Source organism: Dipodomys spectabilis, unplaced genomic scaffold, assembly GCF_019054845.1.
Source record: "Dipodomys spectabilis isolate Male_0828 unplaced genomic scaffold, ASM1905484v1 ptg000324l, whole genome shotgun sequence".
NCBI classification, from domain to species: Eukaryota; Metazoa; Chordata; class Mammalia; order Rodentia; family Heteromyidae; genus Dipodomys; species Dipodomys spectabilis.
Window position 1 is genome coordinate 749,624 of NW_024871001.1, and position 22,206 is coordinate 771,829.

At 36.6% G+C, this 22,206-nt stretch overlaps 1 pseudogene; it reads left to right on the forward strand.

The window, feature by feature from the left end:
* The first annotated feature begins 279 nt into the window (after positions 1-279).
* On the forward strand, positions 280-3,046 carry LOC122128169 (annotated as a pseudogene).
* The last annotated feature ends 19,160 nt before the right edge of the window (positions 3,047-22,206 follow it).

Consider the following 22,206-nt stretch of genomic DNA (forward strand, 5'->3'; position numbering starts at 1 on the left):
TGAGATTTTTCTGAATAATACATGTGGATATTTCACTCTCAAGAAAGTGAAGTAATGCTCTTCTGTCCTTAAGTGTGGGCTACAAATAGTGACTTGGTTCCAAAAAATAATAATGTGGAAATGAGGGAAATGTTTCTGCAAGGGAGAAACCTAACAAATACTAACTTGGCCAAATTATCAAGGTCAGTATCAACAGTGATAAGGTTTATGATGGCATGTGCTGACTATACAATGAAAACTCTGCTTTACCTCTGTGATCTTCCCACCAAAAGCATATTAATGCAGCATAATAATGAAGTAGAAACATTACACAATCTCAGTGAAGGGCATTCTATGAAATACCAGACCAATAATCCTCAAAATTGTAAAGGTCATCAAAAAGTAAGAAACATCTAAGAAACTGTCACAATCTAGAGGATCCTACAGAATCATAACTACTAACTATGATATGGTGTCCTCAGTGGGATCATGAAGCAGAAAAAATGACACAGAAAGGAAAAGAAAAAGAAGAAAAAATGGATAAATCTAAATATAGTCTGAACTAATAATGTGTCAATATTTTGGTTCATTAATTGTGACAAATGCAAATTTGTCAAATATTGTGACAAATATAAGATGTTGGTAGTAGAACAAATTCAGGATGGGGTGTGTTGAAATTGTACTACATTTGAATTTTTATATTCTAAACCTGTTCTAAAGTGAAAAGTTGCTTTAAATCAGGGAATATGTTTAAAAGATGGAAATAAAACATAATGAAAGAGAATAGAGTGAAGAGACATATATTCATACCAATGTTACTTAATTACAACAAAAAGTATGATGGTAATAGCTAAGTTAAAGATTTTTGGAATCAGCCTAGGTGTCCACCAAAAGATGTATGGATAAAGAACATATAACATATAAGCACAATGGAGTCTGGTTCAGCCATAAAGCAAATGCATTAACTGAAGTGCAGTTTTATATATACATATATTATATAATATTTAATTAACAAAATGATCTTTATCATATTATTTTCATTATTTTTTTTTGGATCCGGTCGTAGGGCTTGAACTCTGGGCCTGGGCACTGTCCCTCAGCTCTTCAGCTCAAGGCTAGCACTCTACCACTTGAGCCACAGCGCCACTTCTGGCTTTTTTCTTTTTGCTTATATGGTGCTGAGGAATTGAACCCAGGGCCTCAGGCATGCAAAGCAAGCGCTCTACCACTGAGCCACCTTCCCAGCCCCATTATTTTCATTATTAAGATGCTTTGCTAAGATTTGGTCTACATCATGCTTTAAAAGCGAATTGAATGCAATAGAATTCAGCAATAAAAAGTAAAAACTACTGATATTTGTAATAATATAGATGAATCTCAAAAACATATTGAGCTATAGAAACCAAATCTAAATTGGCTGTGTAATTGCATTTATATGAAGTTATAAAAATCCAAAAAGTGGTTACCTCTCAGGGAGAGTTGAGTGGAATAACTTAGAAAAAAGTTGAGAGTATTGAAATGTCCTATAATTTTTGTAATAAATCATACATAAACATATACATACTTATTTAAAATTTGTCCAATTTAAAGTGTGTCAGAAAGGACTCCAAGGTTAAAAATTATCCTAAATTTATGTCAGTATTTTTTTAAAATGACTGACAATATCTTCAAATCTGAAATCTGTGTTTCTGACTTTTCAGAGAAAGTGAGATCTCGAAATAACATTCTCACATAAGTTGAACAGTTGAACTTAGGGCTCATTAAACCATATCCTGTTCAGGTAGACATAGACACGAACATTCTCCAATAAGTCTGACACTCAGTCATTTCAATTAATATTATTTCTATAGGTATGTAGGAATCTGAGTTTGAGGTTCTAATTATGTATTTCCTTCCATCTAGGGCTTTTTTGTGTCTAGTGTTTTGTTTACATTCTTGTCCTTGTTCCTGGTACGCCTGCCATCCTTATAGTTGCACTGTACATGCAGGGTGACCTCATGCATACATGCAGTGTATATACAAATCAACAGCATATCTACACTACTATTGAAAAGATAGTACCAGCTTTGCCACTGACAGGCTCTCCAAACCCCGACACCTAGGCCTGGGCCACATACCTTGGAACAGGAAGAATTCCCAAGGGACAAGAAAACCAATTTTTGGCATTGATTCCATACAGTGATCAGAGATTAAAGCCAAGAAGAACAAATCTGTATGTGATGGCATCTGTGTTTTTCTGTCTGTTCCTTTCTGGACTGGCTGTGTTTTTCCTTTCCTCATTCTCTTGATGTGAAATGCATTGGTGTGAAGTCAGCATATGACAGTTATGATGTAGAAAAGTGAATTATATATTTAAATATCACAAATACACTAAGGATAACAAACAATAACTGCTATTCAGTTGAAGTTGAAAATATTACTGCACGTTGTTTTCAAAAACAGTTACTGGAAAGGAATGTTTAAACAACATCATCAACATTGATCCACTAGATGTGAAACAGATTGATTATATATTACCTACTCTTATAGCAGAGGAAATTAGTTATATATATATATATATATAAACTTATATATATATATAACTTATATATATAAACTCATATATATATATATATATATATATATAAAACTTCTGTACATTGATATCTATCAAAGCCTATAACATAGCACTCATGATGAAAGTTACTGTGACAATGACATACTTTTGCAATTCTGAGCAGATATCCCAGGAGATGTACTAGTATGTGGAAAGAACGCAACCTACGAGCTGGGGAAATCTGAATATGTGAATGTCCTTCAACCAGAACAGTGATAGCAGAAGGAGATATAGTTAGACAAGATGGTACTTTTTGATCTCTTAAGAAGGAGGTACTTCCTAATAGCCAATCTTAAATAGAACAACCTAAAGTTCATGACTCTGTTTTAAGAGTTCAGCTAAGAGAAGTGGACTTGTGATTATTGCAATGCTCCACTCCATGTTGCTATGTTGGTACCATGATATTTAACTTGAACATAAATTACTGATTGGTTTGTACCCTATGATCCTAAAAGAGAAAAAAATACTTTCTTTGTAACATAATAAGTTAAAGTCATACAACTAATACCTAGTTCTAAGACAGCATAATTTTGGTGACAAAAATAATTTGAGAAACTTAATTTCTGGATTTTTCATATAGAAAATTACCAATACCCTATCATTCATGGAGGGCTTTTCTTTAAAAGATAAACCTTTTCTTACCATTTTATATATGACCATTGTTTCATATGGTAGCAATTAGAATAATCTTTGTAAAATCTTTTACCTAGCTTGGAAGGTGGCTCAGTGGTAGAGTGCTTGCCTTGTATACATGAGATTCGATTCCTCAGCACCATATAAACCGAAACAAAAAGCCAGAAGTGGTGCTATGGCTCAAGTGGTAAAGCACTAGCCTTGAGCTCAAGAGCTGAGGAAGAGCACCCAAGCCCAGAGTTTAGGCCCCATGACCACCACCAACAAAAAAACCCTTTTACCTAAAACTTTCAAAACATCTGTGCTTCATGTGTCTTTCCATGTTAGTTACATAACACTAAGTTGTTGTATGACAAAGCCCTTTAATGTACAATATTGTAAATAAACGACATGCTTTTATACAACTTTGATAAATGTCAAACAAAGCATTGCACATTCAAAATTTAAAGTTGCTCATAAAAATAAACAAAATAGGAAAATGAAATTCGGAAGTATGAACAGATTCTAATTATATGTTGGATCTGGCATAACATAAATTTGAAATAAAACATCTTGGTGCTTCAAAAAAAGAAAAGATAGGACCAAGATTTTACCTGATGCAATATCTGATAAACAGAGAATGGATTAGGGGGACTGTTTATGAGAACTGGTTGTCACCAACCCAGAGACCTTTGAACTGAACACTTTTTTTATAAAAGCACAAAGATTTAATAAATAAAAGTATGTATAGCTGGGCATCTGTGGCTCTTGCCTATAATCCTAGCTACTCAGGAGGCTGAGATCTGAGGATTGTGGTTGGAAGCCAAGGCAGACAAGAAAGTCTATGAGACTCTTATCCTCTTATCTCCAATTAACACACACACACACACACACACACACACACACACACACACACCAAAACAGAAGTGGAGCTGTGGCTCAAGTGGTAGAGTTCTAGGCTTGAGCACAAAAGCTCAAAGGACAGTACCCAGGCATTGAGTTCAAGCTCCAAGAGTAACACCAAAAATAAGTATGCAAATTTGAGACACCTTTCTTGTTTTTAAAGGCTTTAAATTCATATTAATATCAAATCCTAAAACCTATATTATGAAAGTCTCTGCATGAATCTTATTTCATAGTGAATTTCCCCAAAAAGGACTTGCAGTTAAGTATGGGGCATGTAAATGGTGTTTCTTCCTAGTTGAATGCTATTCCAGGCTTAAGTTGCCTGAACACTTTGTAGGTAAAGATTCCCTCATGGAAAATAACTAAATTAAATTAGATCAAAATAAACTTCACTTTTCATCAGAGATTAGATATAAATATTTCCATTCCTAAGGGAATTGTCTGGCTTAGGCCGACCTGATGAGTGAGATATGAAAGTCATGTTTTCAGCTTTGCTAGGGGATTTCATTTAGGAGAATATTTTCCTCTTGTTTCTAATCAGTAACACATGAAGTGAAAACAAAAACATTCCAATTAAGCAATCACCAAATTTCCTTATGAAAACACATTGTATTTCAGATGATATTGTCCCTAAGCATTGCATAAAACATGAAAGACAGCACCCTCGCAGCATGTTTTGAAACCAGTTGCCAACAATATTTGTCAGACATGGCCAAAAGAGGATGGAGAAGAAAAGAAGCAATAATGTCTGGAAAAGTCTGGTACATCAAACAGTTGTAGGTGGCCATTTAAAAAGGCATTTTTGTACCATGAAAAAGAAATTACTTTTAAGTAAGCATGTCATTTGTTTCCCTGTAAACATCTTCACTGATTCATTCCTCTGGGTTGCTGGCCAACAGAGTTGCCTGGTTGCAACGTTCCCTGTAACATCTACAGTACAAAATATAATAATTTATATTACTATATTAGAAAGAAAAACAAATTGAATTAAACTGGAATTCTGCCTGTCGCAATAGAACTAAACTAGGGACAATCTGGTTTGAAATATGGAATTTGATTTTGGCCAAGTATTCAAATCCAAAGAAAAATAAGTGGCTAACAAAGATAACATTTTCTTAGACACACTTGGAATTTTCAGATAAATATAAATATTGAGTCATGTATTAGAAATAAAGTGAATGGAAGGAAAAAGAGAGAACTGAGTGACATTATAATCAGTTGCGCATTGGTGTTTACAAATGCTGACCTGAATTTAGAGCTTTCGGGAACAGAGTTAAATGACACCAGGCCAATGCCCTGAATGGCTTTTAGCAGTGAGGAACATGACAAGTTCTAGAATGATGCTTCCAAAGCATTCATGGCCTTTCTCAACAAACTAGGTCAGTGACGTTTGAAAGAGAAGTTTGCTTTTTTGCAGACATTAAAGATCCAGAAATAATTTTTGATTCTTCTCTCCATAGAAATCAAGAGATAAATAAATTCAAAAATATAAATGGTGTCTGAGGATATAGCTCAGAAGTAATCAGCTTCTCTAGTGTATACAAAGCTCTGAGTTCCACCATTCTGTCTCTCTGTCTTTCTCTCTCTCTCTCTCTCTCTCTCCTCTCTCTCTCTCTCTCTCTCTCTCTCTCTCTCTCTCTCTCTCTCACACACACACACACACACACAATTGTCCAAATAATCAAGCTTTCTGAATTAGATAAATTTAGACATTTGTGTGTGTGTGTATGTAATTCCAGTGCAATCAAAGATTGTGATTTTATTTTCTCTTTTGGATATGTGTTTTCTTTTTATATGAGATGCTGAAAATGAAATCCATGGCCTTGTGCATACTAAGAAGCAAGCAAGATACCAAATGAGCTCTATCTGTGGAGATCCTGTATGTGTGTGGTATGGTGGGGTGCAGAGAAATTTTTAAATGTTGTGATCTGTTACCCTTATTAGATTATTTTTGTCTCTGTGACAAAAATCTCTAACATATACAATGTAAAAGAAGCATTCATTTTAGTTCATGGTTTCAGAGATTTCCATGTTTGGCTCCACTGACTCTGAGTATATGGTGATACAGAACATCAGAGCTCACAGTGGATGTGTGTGGTGTGTGTGAGATATGTGTGCGTGAGTGTGTGTGTGTGTGTGTGTGTGTATGAGAGAGACAGAGAGAGAGAGACAGACAGAGACAGAGAGAGAACATAAGAATAAGGCAGCCTAAATCCCAGTAGCCCTTCAAGGGCATGCATAAATTTTCTTCTACCAGGCCTCATGTGTTAAAGTTTCCACCACCTCTTGCCACCAGCTGGGGACTAAATGTCAACACATGAGCTTGTGAAGGACATTAAATATTCAAACCATAATGCTCACAAATAATAAGTGTCTACTATGCTTTATGTTCTATATTAATTATCTAACTTAATCTTTATTAAAGGTTCAACAAAATAATATTTATTTATACTCATAACTACCATTTTCTAAGTATAAAACTTGAGATTTTAATACATTCACTCACAGTCACTATGCTACCAAGTAAATGATTCAGGACTTACATTCTAATGTCTTATTTCAAATATTTTAAAACATGTTTTGTGACCCAGTACTGTAATATTGATCAGGTTTTTGTTGGTGGTGGTCATAGGACTTGAACTCTGGGCCTGGGTGCTGTCCCTGAGCTCTTCAGCTCAAGGCAAACGCTCTACCACTTCTGGTTTTCTGGTGGTTTATTGGAGATAAGAGTCTTACAAACTTTCCTGCCAGGTCTGGCTTTGAATTGTGATCCTCAGGTCTCAGCCTCCGGAGTAGCTACGATTACAAGTGTGAGCCACCAGAGCCCAGCTAGATCGGGATTTTTGAAAGACAATATGAATTGCCTTAGAATAAGATAGTTCAGAATATATTAGATAACAATACAGGTAGCAAAAGTTCATGAAACTTTTCTTTAGAATATATGTATATGTTCACAGCATGTATATACTAAGTTACAATGCAATGCATTTCTTATTGCACCACAGTTTTTGAAAAGTTTGAAAAATACTGCAGACTTCACTCTCTCATCAGAATAATCTGTGGTCATTATGATAAGCCAAAAAGGAAAACCAAAAATAAAGTACCATGACTGACAGATTTGTTAACTTCCTAAAATGTTAAAGACCGTGAGTGCTATTTTTTGTTTTAGTTTTCTCCTTCACCAGATAAAAGAGGACATTTCACATATGGCTCTTTGGATTCTGTGATTCAGAACTTCATCAACACAGCATCAACTAGGCACTGGTGGCTCACGCCTACAATCCTAGCAACTCAGAAGATCTGAGAATCACAGTTCAAAGCCAGCCAGGGCAGGAAAGTTTGCAAGACTTTTATATCCATTTTGCCAGCAAAAAGGTACAAGTAGGGCAATGGCTCAAGTGGTAGAGAGCTAACCTTGATCAAACAAACCTCAAGGAGAGCACCAAGGCCCCAAGTTCAAGCCCCAGGATTTGCACAAAAAATACACAGTGTCTCAAAAAATGCCAAGCAAACAGTGAGTTTGGATTAATACAATATTAGAAATAAGAATATAGAATTTTAGAAAGGCATATGCAATTTAAATAAATCTCTTGATGCTTCCTGTTAGGTCCAAAATAGCCAGGCGTCCTTTCTTATCTTGAGGGCCCAAATGAGTATCTTAATTTACAAACACTCCGGCCTTACTCTTGCTCCTCAACCAGCTGTAACCCATATGGCTGGCGACAGACCAAGACCCAAGACTTGTAGCTGCTTTGAACAGACTGGAGCTTTGATCAGACACCCCCGCCTCAGTTCCCTCCCTTTCTCCAGCTGTGACATGTTATCTATGTCTCACCATTAGTTACTTTTGTACCAATCACCACTACAGAATTCTTGAACTCCCTTGGGCCCAGTATGAAATGTCTTAGCTCGTATGCTAAGCTTTGGCATCAGGCTCTCCTCTGCAAGTTTTTCTCCTTAATAAACGTGTGCTAGTTTGGACCTCTCTGTCTATTTTCTGAGTCCTTTCAACTTAACACCACCCAAGTAGTACCCTCATTTAACTTAAAAGAGCAATAAATAGAATTTTGCAGTCAGGAAATTAAGAGGGCTTTGATGCTCCTGACCTTAGTGGGAAAAGGTAAGGGGATTGAAATTGGGTGTGTTTTAATTAAGATACTGACAGCACAAGAAACTTACTTTAGTAGCAATAGATGATACTGAGGAGTATCCTTCAATACCTTACTGCTTTTTGAAAGTATTATCATCTCTGAACCATATGAGACGTTACTTGTAAGACTAATTTGATTTGGATGATCATTTGATTGGCTTCACTTAAATGCCATATAAGGACATCAATTATGTTGTAACTATTTGACTATTTCCTAATTTAGTCAGTTCACTCACTCTCAGTAAAGGCCATGCAAGAGAAACTGGATAACACACCACTAGAGACATTTGGTACATAGTTCAGTACTAATATATTTGAGGCACAAATTCAAAAAGAATGCACATGTATTATTACACATAGTATAACTATTCAACTGGCTCAAATATAATTAAATATATAAACAAGAAATAAATGTGAAAAAATATTGTAGCCATCATGTTTAGAGATAAAAATGACTGCGTTTAACTCACAAATTCTCATGTGTTTTTGAGATTGCTTTTCTGAGAGAACTAATATAGCATTAGTTACTACCAGCTTCATTTCTATTTCTATTTCTAGGAGCTAGTAACTAGGAGATGGAATGCTACAGGATTATTGGCAAAAGTCCAGTTGTTTCAAATGTAAGTATTCACTGGCAGTGCATGAGTTTTATGACAATAAAGGCTTGGGAAATTTATGTCTCTGCATTATAAATATAATTGTGGAGTTATCATCAAGCATCTGAAAATGATGCTAGAATATAATGGAAGATAAGTAGATTTAGAGTCAGAAGATTATAATGAAATATAAAGCTGGATAACTGAAAATTACTTAGTTTTCAATTTCTACCATTGAAAAATATATACTATAATTCCTTTTACAAAATGTCTTAATAGTTATTTGAGATTGAATCATATAAATATGCTGATATTTACTCATTTTTATCCACAAAAATGATCATTTTATTCTGATGGACCTAACAATAATAGCTACAGAATCCTTCGTTATAGGAACGTTGCTATTTTACATGTTGTAGCCTTGTAGTAGATTACAATTTTGACTTTCCCTTTGTCACTTTGCAATATAGAAGCCTTCCGATCATGAGAGGACTAGTCTGCCCCATCCCTTGAATCTCATCTCAGTTATCTTGATTTACTTTGGCCAATGGAATACTAGCATGAGTGAAGAAGCTGAGGCTTGAAATAAATTTATGCACTAGGACTTGCTCTGGCATGCCATGAAAGTATGTCCAGGGTATACTGCTAGAGAATATGACACAGGTAGAATAGTAAAAGACCATGTGCTGACCCAGCATAGCCTATTTTTAGATCAAAGGACATGCAACCAACTCGGAGACCTATTAACAAGGCTAACCACGATTAGCACAAGCAACTTCTAACTAACTCTCAGCTATGAACTTACAGACCATTGAAGTTTTGTTTAGGTACATATATTATAGTGGCAATGGCCAGTAGATACAAATGATTATCTCATTTCATTCACACAATGGATCTGTAGGCACAATTAATTTCTCCATTGGACAAAAAACACTGAGATCCAGAGAAAAGTTCTGTAAATTGCCTGGATTCATATTATTAGACAGTAAATGTCAGCAGCAAGGTTTGAAATTAGGGAGTCTAACTCCAGAGCCCACCTTCTCTCAAGTACACTGACTTCCTTTGTTCTTGTGAAGATGAAATGAGATTTATTTTTTAAGTGCTTTGTCAATGCTAAAGCACACTAAAAATGCAAGGCATTATTATGAAGGTGCAACTCCTTTGAAAAGATGCTATAAAATTCCAGCTAATTTTTTTCTATGCCTCATAAAAATATTTCAGGCAAACACTAGATGATTTAAAATGAATCATTCTTTGGTATTCCAGTTACACAGGGAAAACTGATAAATGGTGAAATACACCACCTTCCTTCCAAATCAGTGACAGACCGCTGCTATTTGCTAACACAAAAATAAAGCCAAGGTTTACTTGGCAAATGTCATTAAAAATAGATTAAGTTTACAGTAAATATAATCTGTAACACAGATCACACAGACAAAAAACTTGAAAGGAAAATGAAGGCATTAATAAGATAGTTCTTGATTTTATGAAGCAATACACACATCAGTCCACTGAACCAAAATAACCTCAGGGAATCACAATGAAACAGGACATTTATTCCCTAGCTTCAGGAGGCTTGCATACACAAATGGTATAAAACAGGAAGGTGATTATGCCTCAGAATTGAAATAAAAAAAATCTGAAGATGCTAATGAGAATTTAGTTTATGAGGTGTGACTTTATTTACATGAAGTATTCTCTATGGGCATGAATTTTTAAATTCAACTTGATTTTTCATTTGCCTATATATTAAAACCTCTAGAGGCTATTATTTTCTTGAAAAAATAACAATAGAAGGCTTCACTGGACAAAATGAATAACTGTTGGACTACAAGAAGTAAGCTGAGCAGGGCATTGTCGCGACTGCCTCGACCCGCAAGGATGGCACGACAACAGGTTCTTCTTTCAGGCGGTTTATTCAGGACCTTTTACAACATCTTCTCTCCTGCTTCTTCTGCCCGCTTCTTCCTGCTTCTCTTTCCCTCCGCCCCCGCGCTCCGGTTATAAGCCTCCTGGATGGCCAATCCCGAAGCGCCAGGTAGCATATACCGATAGGGCTGCAAACATGGAAGCAAACTAGGAGCCAAGTCATAGCCATATAAGGAGTTGTTTTTTACAGAGAGCACTCGTCACCGGGAAGACGGAAGGCGGGAGCCAGCGCCATCTTTGGTCGCAGCCAAGCCAGCTACAATGTTGCTTTTGTGGCCAAGCGGTCTTTGGGCGCGGCTCCCGCAGCTCTCCACAGGGCATGACTAGCAGAGAGACTAATTCAAAAAGTTTGGGGGTAATGTTTAAATTTTGTATAAACATAGAAATTAGGACTGGGAAGGTGGCTCAGTGGTAGAGTGCTTGCCTTGCATGCATGAGGCCCTGGGTTCCATTCCTCAGCACCACATAAGCAGAAAAAAAAGCCGGAAGTGGCGCTGTGGCTCAAGTGGTAGAGCGCTAGCCTTGAGCTGAAGAGCTGAGGGACAGTGCCCAGGCCCAGAGTTCAGGCCACACAACCGGACCAAAAAAAAAAAAAAAACAACAACCAAAAAACAAAAAAAAAAAAAAACCATAGAAATTAACGCATTTTAAAAGGAGAAGGAAAAATGGACTTAAAAGGAAAAGAGAAGAAAACATTAAAAAGAACTCCAAAGAAATAGATTAGGAAGTTCTTTCTGCTTTGGAAAGCATAACTAAGACTTAAATGTTTTGTAGAAAATCTGTTGTTTCATAAATATCTTAAAAAATTCTAAATTTGATATGATTGGTTCTCATTTTAATTATGTTTCTTTTTTAATTGTCAAAGTGATTACAGAGGGGTTACAGTTGAATAAGTAAGGTTATAAGTACATTTCTTGTCAAACTTGTTACCCATTCCCTCATTTTTCTCCTACTTTCCCTTTTTTTAATTTTTAAAATTAGTATAAAGGTGATGTGCAGAGGGCTTATGTTTTATGCGTTTCTTTTAATCATTTAATATTGTAACCTAATTTCCTCTACCTTCAGATAAAAGTTTAGATGGAGAGAGCATGCAAATAGGATTTGCTTTGGAATGTATTTATATTATCTTTTATCACTTATTCATTTATCTATTAATTAAACATTATTTATTGAGTTAAATGGTCAGTTCAAGCTCCAATATCATCATGCACACACACACACACACACACACACACACACACACTAATACACACTCCTGCCATCCTTTTAAATACATATTAATTGTACAAAATAATGGATTTCTTGTCAGGCACCCAGGACTCATGCCTATAATCCTACTACTACTTAAGTGGCTGAGAGCTTAGAATTGACGGTTTTTTAAATATACTTTCCTGTATGTTTATTATTATTATATATATACATACATGTTAAAGATACTGTGCAGAGGGGTCACAGTTACATGAGCAAAGTAATGAGCTGAGCATTGTTACACCCTCTTTTGTTTTTCTCTTACCATCCCTTTCCTCCCCACCTCCCCAACTCCTTCCTCCCCAGCCACCCCGCCCCCCATCAAAGTTGTAAAGTTCGTTTTCAACATAGTGTCTTCTACATCTCATTGTTACAATGGGTCATCCTGTATCTTTATTTCAGCATTTTGTTAGAATTGAGGTTTAACGCCACTCTGTGAAGACAAATTCTGAAGATTCTTTTTCTGCAGTTAACTAGCAAAAAGCCAGAAGAAGAAGTTTGTCTTATGTAGTAGAGTTCTAGACTTGAGTTAAAAACTAAAATTTATTTCATTAGGTCATTTTCTTATAAGATACACCTTTAATATTACCCTCCCCAATTACCTTTGTTTACCTTCCCCCTTTCCTCTCCTTCTTACCTAGTAGTCTCCCTTCTAATTTCATATCTTTTTAAAAACCTTGATTCCACATGTGAGAATATATAGGGTTTATGTCTTCTTTGAATCTAGCTTATTTCATATCCATCATAATTATCATCCATAAGTGTCTTCATACTATTTCTTGCTAAGAGGGGATATAATTTTGTAGTTTCCACTGAACTTGCTATTACTCCATCATTCTAGCCTGCCAATAGTTTTCTATCCTGAGACTATAATCCTAGAATACTGACAATTTTTTGTCAGTTGGGGGACTTGACCTCAGGTTCAGGGTGTTTCTCAGCTTTTTTTTTCCCCACTCAATGCTAATGCTCTACCACTTTGAGCCACAGCACCACTTCAAGTTTTCTTTTCTTTTCTTTTCTTTTTTATTGTGAAAATACCGTACAGCGGAGTTACAATTACATGAGCAAGGTAATGAGTACATTTCTTATCAAGCATTGTTGCCTCCTCCTTTGTTTCCCCTTCCCATCCCTTCCCATCTCCCCTCCCCCCCACCTTCCCCCCCCCCCCCCCCCCCCCGCCAAAGTTGTAAAGTTCGTTTTTCGACGTAATGTCTTGTACATCTCATTGTTGCAATGGATCCACCTGTATCCCTATTTAAAAGATTTGTTTTTTCCTTTCCCCTCCATAAATTATACCAACATCAAATACAGTGAAAATAGGGGTTATATCATGGGAGAGGGACATGCAAAGCAACAAAGAAATCATCTTATAAATACATTAGAAACAATAGCAAGAAAGAAAAACCATTTGAGTCCTTATCTTGGGGTTCATTTCGTCTAACATCAACTTATCGGATAGTTTCTGCTTGTTTCAGACATATACTAGTTATTGCAAATAAGGGAAACCATGGGACCTATGTTTCTTTGGGCCTGGATTACTTCACTTAATATATTTTTTCTGTGAGAACTTAAAAAATGGCAAAACCTCCCATGCTCCTGGATTGGAAAGATTAACATCGTGAAAATGGCAATACTGCCCAAGGCTATCTACAAATTCAACGCAATACCTATCAAAATTCCACCCTCATTCTTCAAGGAAATAGAAGAGGCAATCCAAAAATTCATATGGAACAATAAAAGACCCCGAATAGCAAAAACGCTCCTCAACGGAAAGAATACTGCTGGAGGAATATCAATACCAAATTTCAAACTCTACTATAAAGCCATAGTAATCAAAACAGCTTGGTATTGGCATAAGAACAGACCTCAGGACCAATGGAATAGAATTGAAAACCCAGAAATGAACCTACAGACCTATAGCCATCTAATCTTCGATAAGGGAGCTAAAACAATAGAATGGAAGACAGACAGCCTCTTCAGTAAATGGTGCTGGCAAAACTGGTTAACTACATGTAGAAAACTAAAGCTAGATCCTTATATATCACCCTGCACCAGAATCAACTCCAAATGGATCAAAGACCTTGAACTCAAAGCAGACACTCTGAAAACATTACATGATGGAATAGGAGAAACCCTGGGTCTCCTTGGCTCAGGCCGAAATTTTCTGAATAGAGACCCGGAAACACAACAAATCAAAGAAAGGCTGGACAAATGGGATTGTATAAGGTTGCAGAGCTTCTGCAGGGCAAATGACATAGCTAGCAAGATCAATAGAAAGCCCACGGACTGGGAGAAGATCTTTACTAGCCATACAACGGACAAGGGTCTCATATCTAAAATATACTTGGAACTCAAAAAATTAAACCACCCAACAACAAATCCTCAAAGAAACAACTGCCCAATAAGTAAGTGGGCGAAAGACTTAAAGAGAAGCTTCTCTGAAGAAGAAAGAAGGATGGCCAATAGACACATGAAGAAATGTTCAACATCCCTAGCCATAAAAGAAATGCAAATCAAAACAACATTGAGATATCACCTCACTCCAGTTAGAACAGCAAAAATCAAGAACTCTAACAACAACAGATGCTGGAGGGGATGCGGACAGAAAGGAACCTTACTTCATTGTTGGTGGGAATGTAAACTTGTTCAACCACTTTGGAAAGCAGTATGGAGGTTCCTCAAAAGACTCCACATAGAGCTCCCCAATGACCCAGCAATCCCACTTTTGGGCATTTACCCAAATGATCACACACAAGGCCACACTAAAGCTACCAGCACAACTATGTTTATTGCAGCATTATTTACCATAGCTAAGACATGGAACCAACCCAGATGTCCCTCAGTAGATGAATGGATCAAGAAGATGTGGTATATATACACAATGGAATTCTATGCCTCCATCAGAAAGAATGACATTTCCCCATTTGTTAGGAAATGGAAAGGCTTGGAAAAAATTATATTAAGTGAAGTAAGCCAGGCCCAAAGAAACATAGGTCCCATGGTTTCCCTTATTTGCAATATCTAGTATAGGTATGAGTCAAGCGGAAAAAGTCAGATAATGTGATGTTAGGAAAACAAAACCTCAAATAGGTATTTTAATGTTTTTGTTTCTTTCATGCATGTGTTTCTAATGCATTTATAAGATTATTTTTTTGTTGCTTTGTATGTCCCTCCCCCACAGTGTAACCCCTGCTTTCACTATATTTGATGTCAGTATAACATGTGGAGGAGACGGGGACAAACAAGTCGTTTAAGGATTCAGGTGGACCTGTTGCAACAATGAGAAGTACAAAATGTCATGTCAAAACCAGCTTTACAATGTCGGTGGGAGGGGGGGAGGGGGGGTATGATTGGGTGGGAGGGAGGGGGGAGGCTGGGAAGGGAGGTGAAGGGTAAACAAAGGAGGAGGATGCAATGCTTGGTAAGAAATGTATGCATTATCCTGCCCATGTAATTGTAACCCCTCTGTACAGTATGTTCTCAAATAAAATAAAATAAAACTTAAAAAAAAAAATATATTTTTTCTGTGATTAATTACAGACTTTCTAGCCTGGGCTAGCTTTGAACCACAATCCTTACATCTCAGCCTCCTGAGTAGCTAGGATTATAGGCGTGAGCCACTAGCAACTGTCTGACAAATTCTACAGATGCTGGAGGAGATGTGGACAGAAGGGAACCCTACTACATTGTTGATGGGAGTGTAAACTTGTTCAACCACTTGGAAAGTAGTATGGAGGTTCCTCAAAAGATTCCACATAGAACTCTCCTATGGGGGGTGAGAAGGTGGCTCAGTGGTAGAGTGCTTGCCTTGCATGCATGAGGCCCTGGGTTCGATTCCTCAGCACCACATAAGCAGAAAAAAAGCCAGAAATTGTGCTGTGGCTGAAGTGGTAGAGCACTAGCCTTGAGCTGAAGAGCTGAGGGACAGTGCCCAGGCCCAGAGTTAAAGCCCCATGACCGGACCCCCCCCCCCCAATACAAAGAACTCCCCTATGACCCAGCAATCCCACTTTTGGGCATTTACCCAAATGATCACAAACAAGACCATACTAAAGCTACCAGCACAACTATGTTTATTGCAGCATTATTTACCATAACTAATATATGGAACCAACCCAGATGCCCCTCAGTAGATGAATGGATCAAGAAAATGTTGTATATATACACAGTAGAATTCTATGCCTCCATTAGAAAGAATGGCATTGCCACATTTGTTAGGAAATGGAAAGACTTGGAAAAAATTATTTGAAGTGAAGTAAGCCAGGCCCAAAGAAACATAGGTCCCATGGGTTCCCTTATTTGCAATGCCTAGTATATGTCTGAGACAAGCAGAAACTATCAGATAAGTTGATGTTAGGCGAAATGAACCCCAAGATAAGGACACAAATGATTTTTCTTTCTTGCTATTGTTTCTAACATATTTATAAGATATTTCTTTGTTGCTTTGTATGTCCCTCCCCCACAGTACAACCCCTGTTTTCACTGTATTTGATGTTGGTATAATTTGTGGAGGGGAAGGGAAAAAGCAAGTTGTTTAAATATGGATACTGGTGGACCCACTGCAACAACGAGATATACAAGACCTTATGTGGAAAAACGAACTTTACAATTTTGGCGCTGGGGGAAGGGGGAACGGTTTTGGGGGGGGAGATGGGAAGCGATGGGAGGGGGAAACAAAGGAGGAGGCAACAATGCCTCATCATTACCTTACAACAATACTCATTCCCTTGGGCATGTAATTGTAACCCCTCTTACTATATTTTCACAATAAAAAAAGACAAAAAGAAATATCAACAAGCTAGATGATAACTTAAAAAAGAGATTCAAAAAAGATATATCACTTTATTGAACATTGTCTTGCACAGCTTGGAAAAATGTTTAGAAATGTATATTATATTGAAACTGTAAATTATCTAATACCTATTAATGATATTACAAGTTATAAATATTCAAGGGTATCAGGTTTACAATCCTGGACAAAGCACTTTTGTTTTTTTGTTTTGTTTTGTTTTGGGGGGTTGGGTTGTAAGGCCTGAACTCTGGGCCTGGGTGCTGTCCCTCAGCTCGTCAGCTCAAGGCTAGTGCTCTACCACTTGAGCCACAGCGCCACTTCCGGCTTTTTTCTTTTTGCTCATGTGGTGCTGAGGAATTGAACTTAGGGCCTCAGGCATGCAAGGCAAGCACTCTACCACTGAGCCACCTTCCCAGCCCCAGACAAGGCACTTTTATAAGAATTACTGTAGCATTGTTTGTTCTAGTCCAAATTGACAATAATCTATATCTTCAACTATATTACAATTGATAAAATGTAAAGTTGTCATAAGTGGAAAATTATGCTGCACCAAGTATGACTAAGCTATGGCTACACACAAGAACATAATGTTAAGCAAAATAAGACACAGAACAAGTACTGCGTAAGTTCATTTTTTTAAGCATAAAAAATAAAAAACAACCTAAAAGTCATGCAATTGTGGCTCATGCCTACAATCCTAGCTGCTCAGGCATCTGAGATCTGAGTGACTTCAGTTCAAAGCGAGCTTGGGCATGAACACTTGTAAGACTCTTAGCTCTAATAAACTAATAAAAGTCAGAAATAGAGCTGTAGCTCATATGGTAGAGTGCCAGCCTTGAACAAAAATGCTTAGGGTCCACCCCAGTCTCTAAGTTCAAATCCCATATTTATGTAGAGAAAAATCATTCCAATAAACTGCTTACAGTTATAAATGATAATTATCATCATTATTTTGTGACTAAATAACATATTAGCCTGAATTGCTGGCTTGAGAAACATATTTTAAAAAATATATAGGTAAGACTTCCAAAGAAGGCCCCTCAAATTATATAGAGATCCTGGAAGTAATATTATTAAAACACTGAGAAATTACAATAAATTAAAGATACAGAAAATAAGACATAAAAGACAATTGACTTTCAAACCCTGATTTTTAGTCTTTATTGAATTCATTATTAGATGAATGTTCTATTTTTATTACTTTATTGTTATTATAAAGGTGAAGTACAGAGGGACTACAATTACATGAGTTGGGTGATGAGTGCATTCATTTTGTACATTGTCTTCTGTTCCCTCATGAGATAAATGGTCTTTAAATCACTTTCAAACCAGTAATAACAAAATTTCATCAATCCTAAAACATATCGTTCACACCTTTGACAGAGTGCATCTTATAATGAATACTATCATCAATCTTTATTACCCTGGGTTAAGGTCAAAGTCTTCCAGAGAGACTTTTTGCTCTCTTTTACTATCCAAATTCAGACACTACTCACCTGGGACCACTTCGAGTTAAATTCACTTTAAATTAAATTCTCTGCTTGAGGTTTTTTAGACTACACTAGTACTGTGGATTCAGGGCTCAAACATGTGTGAATAATGGCAAGTTGCTCAAATTTTCCACTCAGTGCCTTGGCTGAGGTGTGAAGTTTTCTTCACTATTCCTTCTGTTATGGCCACTCTACTAACTCATGGCCTTACATTAAGCTCGTATCTATCCTTGGTTGTGTTTGTTCCCTTCAATGGTACATAAAACCCTATATTCAAAAGTTTCTTAATATATAAAACACAAATGACAGGTACACAACATGTATTTCCCCAAAAGAAAATATTCAGCATATAATTGAACCAAAAAACCAAATGGATTTTTACATGAATAATTTTTGTGCTGGTACTGGGGCTTGCACTGATGGCCTTGTCCATTATCTTCTCCCCTCAAATCTGCTACTCTCTACTCCTTCAGTCACAGCTCCACTTCAAGATTTTTGCTGAAGAGTTGGAGATAAGAGTCTCACAGACTTTTCTGTTTGGGATGGCTTTAAACCTTGATCCTCGGATCGCTGGCTTTGAAAACTGTAAGTCATTTCACAATATAAGACAGCATTATTATATCTATGTGCATGCTTTGTGTTCCTGTCCTAGATAATATGACACTTGACATCTAAGATTTTACCTTCAGTAATGTCTGGCCACTATATATGCAGTTTTAACTCCATATTTAAGATGCAATAAAACTTAGTGAATGGTCAGAAGGCTAAAAACAAGCGTATGAAATACAATTGTAAGAAACAAAGGCCTCTGTTAATTTGTAATTTGTGTGTGTGTGTGTGTGTATACTTAAATGCAAAGGAAAAATCAGCACCTGATGGGCTGATCATCATTATGAAAATTATTGGTCTTGCCATGATTTCATATTATGGAAGAATGTTTGGGAGTGTTTGAGAAGCCTATCTACAATGCTTGCTCCAACTGATTCAATTCATAGCCCTAGCAGGTAATGAAAGAAGTCTTTGGACCATGTAAGAGATTGCCCAGGCATAGCTAGGTGCATTGACCATTTTATGTATTAATGCCTATCTCAAATAAATCATTTTTCTGGTCTGCTGTGAAAGGAAAGAGGATATTTCTGTTAGGAAGTGAATGGCGGATTACTGACTTGCTGACCTTTCCTGACTGTGATAAAAGATGACTTCTTTCCTTTCAGCAATACTTCAAAAATGGAAATTGCTCTTTTAAACATATGATGTGAGAATGAAGTAAGGAGCCAGCTATTATTCCATAAATAGATGGTGGCAGAGGGCACCCCTTGGGAAAGGGAGAATTCTCATTAGGACTATTTTTTCTGAGCACTGTCGGTATGCATGTGTTTGCATTTAAAGATTGGGGGCAGGGGAAGATGAGGTAAGCCTGGATCAAATGTATTTTTAAGACTCTAATTTTATTCATCTAACATTTAAATACAGTGCAAAATACAATACTTCTGAATGCCTTGTGCTAAATTTGCTATGTGAATTCGTGTGTCACTTTTCCTGATGGAGGACTCAGGAATGAAAGATTATATTGCTCCGCATTGTTAGTTCCAAATAAGAATGAAAAATAACGAGGTGTGTATTTTTCTTGACCCAAGAAATGTGACAATTGCCTGGGGTTTCAGAAACAAACGGATCGTGCTGCTCAGACCCAGGAAGAAAATATGCTAAAGGATTCGATGTTTTTGGTAAGTATATCCAAGAGCTTTTTAAAGGCCTGAGAAATTTAAATAAACTAGAAAATGGTGATATAGTCAAATATTTTGGAATATCAAATGCTAAGAAAACTAAAAGGGTTAGAGGAATGACTCAACATATCAATGAAATTTTCAGTTAAGTCTTGAGAAACCCTTCTTAAAGTTATACAAGTTGTCAGACACACTCTCTTTTCTCTCATTCTGAATATATGTGGCTGCTGTAGACACCTTGAAGATATTGCATACAATAAAGCAGAGATGGTGTATCGTATTAATGAATACTTCTGATGATACATCCATTTATCTTAAGGCTATCTTCTGTCATACAGAATCAAAAGCAAAATGTCTGTCAAGGCTGGAATTCACATCCATCAGTAGACTTTTATTTTGGAGAATTAAACTGGAGGGAAAAACTCTCAAAAATAGATGCTTTGCTTAGTCCCTGAATTAAAGCTGCAGAGAGGATAGATAATTTGACTGCCTATTATACTTTTTAATAGAAACCAAGAGCATTCTAGTATATCATCTAAATGCACAAATGTTTTTTGTTTCCTTGAAAAACAGAATAGCTTTCTGTTTAAAGATGTTTATCTACGTTATAACAAAACCTGAGACTGAAATACATGTTTTGTCTGTGGATCTTCATAAACAGCCATGATTTTTGTATTAAAAATAAACAATAAACAAAGTTGCCATTAGAAAAAAACAGATACAAGGTGGGGAGATTTTTTTCTTCTAGTGTCTTAATTCTAGGCCATGTTGGGAACACAGATTAAGCCATTCACTTTGTGACTCGCTCTTATATAAAGACATTTTTCCAAGTCTGCAGTCAGTATGTTAACCAAAGTGTGATATAATAATAACCATAACAAGTTGACTTGCTTATGAAACCATGTAGTTCAAGAGTCCAGGCGACCTGAATAAGTAGAATATTTTACTATAATCAATGATACTGTTCCCATCTTGGCTTGTTTCATTTGAGCCTAAAGCAGCAATAGCATAAAAGTAATAGAAACCCTAGTTGGTAGTGTTGTATGAGGTTATGGCTCATGTAACATAAGCACTAAGAAACAGACAAAGTTGTAGAACCCAGTGCTATTGGAGAATACCTGTAAATGGTGTTATTTTATGAGAGCAAGCACAATACCAATGCATGTCAAAGGTAAGACTGGAATGGGCTGAAAGCTTGGCTCAAGTGCTAGAGAGCCAGCCAAACCAGCTAAGCCCAACAAACTATAGGCCCTGAGCTCAAACATCAGTAGTGGCAAAACAACCAATCAAGACCAATACAGTTTTGGGATGGACTCATGGCTTAAGTGATAAAAGAGTCTGTTTGGGAAGCATAAAGCCCTGAGTTCAAAAAAAAAAAAAAAAAAGAAAGGAAAAATGAATGGGAGAAAAACTACCACAAGAAATTTCAGAAATTCCAGGCACCTTTTTAATAATCTGATAATTATTGATCTTCCCATTAGAAAGGTTAAAATGAAAATATTTTCATTTAGTTATATTTTAATATGAATGAAATAAATGGGAATCATTTTGATCAAGTACTTGAGTTAGGCACCCTGGAATGGAAATATGTAAAAATATCTCCATATACTTCCTAATTCTTTTTTTTTTTTTTTTTTGTCGGACATGGGGGCTGAACTCTGGGCCTGAGTGCTGTTCCTCAGCTCTTCAGCTCCAGGCTAATCCCCTACCACTTGAACCACAGTGCCACTTTCAGCATTTTTCTGCTTATGTGGTGCTGAGGGATCGAACCCAGGGCCTCATGCATGAGAGGCAAGCACTCTACCACTGAGCCAACTTTCCAGCCCCAATATATACTTCCTAACTCTTTACTGTAATTTTAGTATAATTTGAATATTGAACTTGTTATCATCACAGTCTTTGTTGAGGTTCTTCTGTGTCCAACTCTTTTAATTAGCTGAATCAAAACAGGAAACTCTTGAAGAGACAGGGAAGTATTTTATGGAACATAAGGCAGCTTGATTTTACTAGGAATTGAGACTGCTTCTATTTCTTTGTAACTCTATGAATATTTCAGAATTCCTCTTGACTACTTTTCTGTGTATCCATTTCATTCCTGCACTTGTTTTCTTTGCATCTTTGCACACACCCCAAAGCCCCATAGTTTATATATCTTACTACTAGCTACATGCAGAGCCAAAT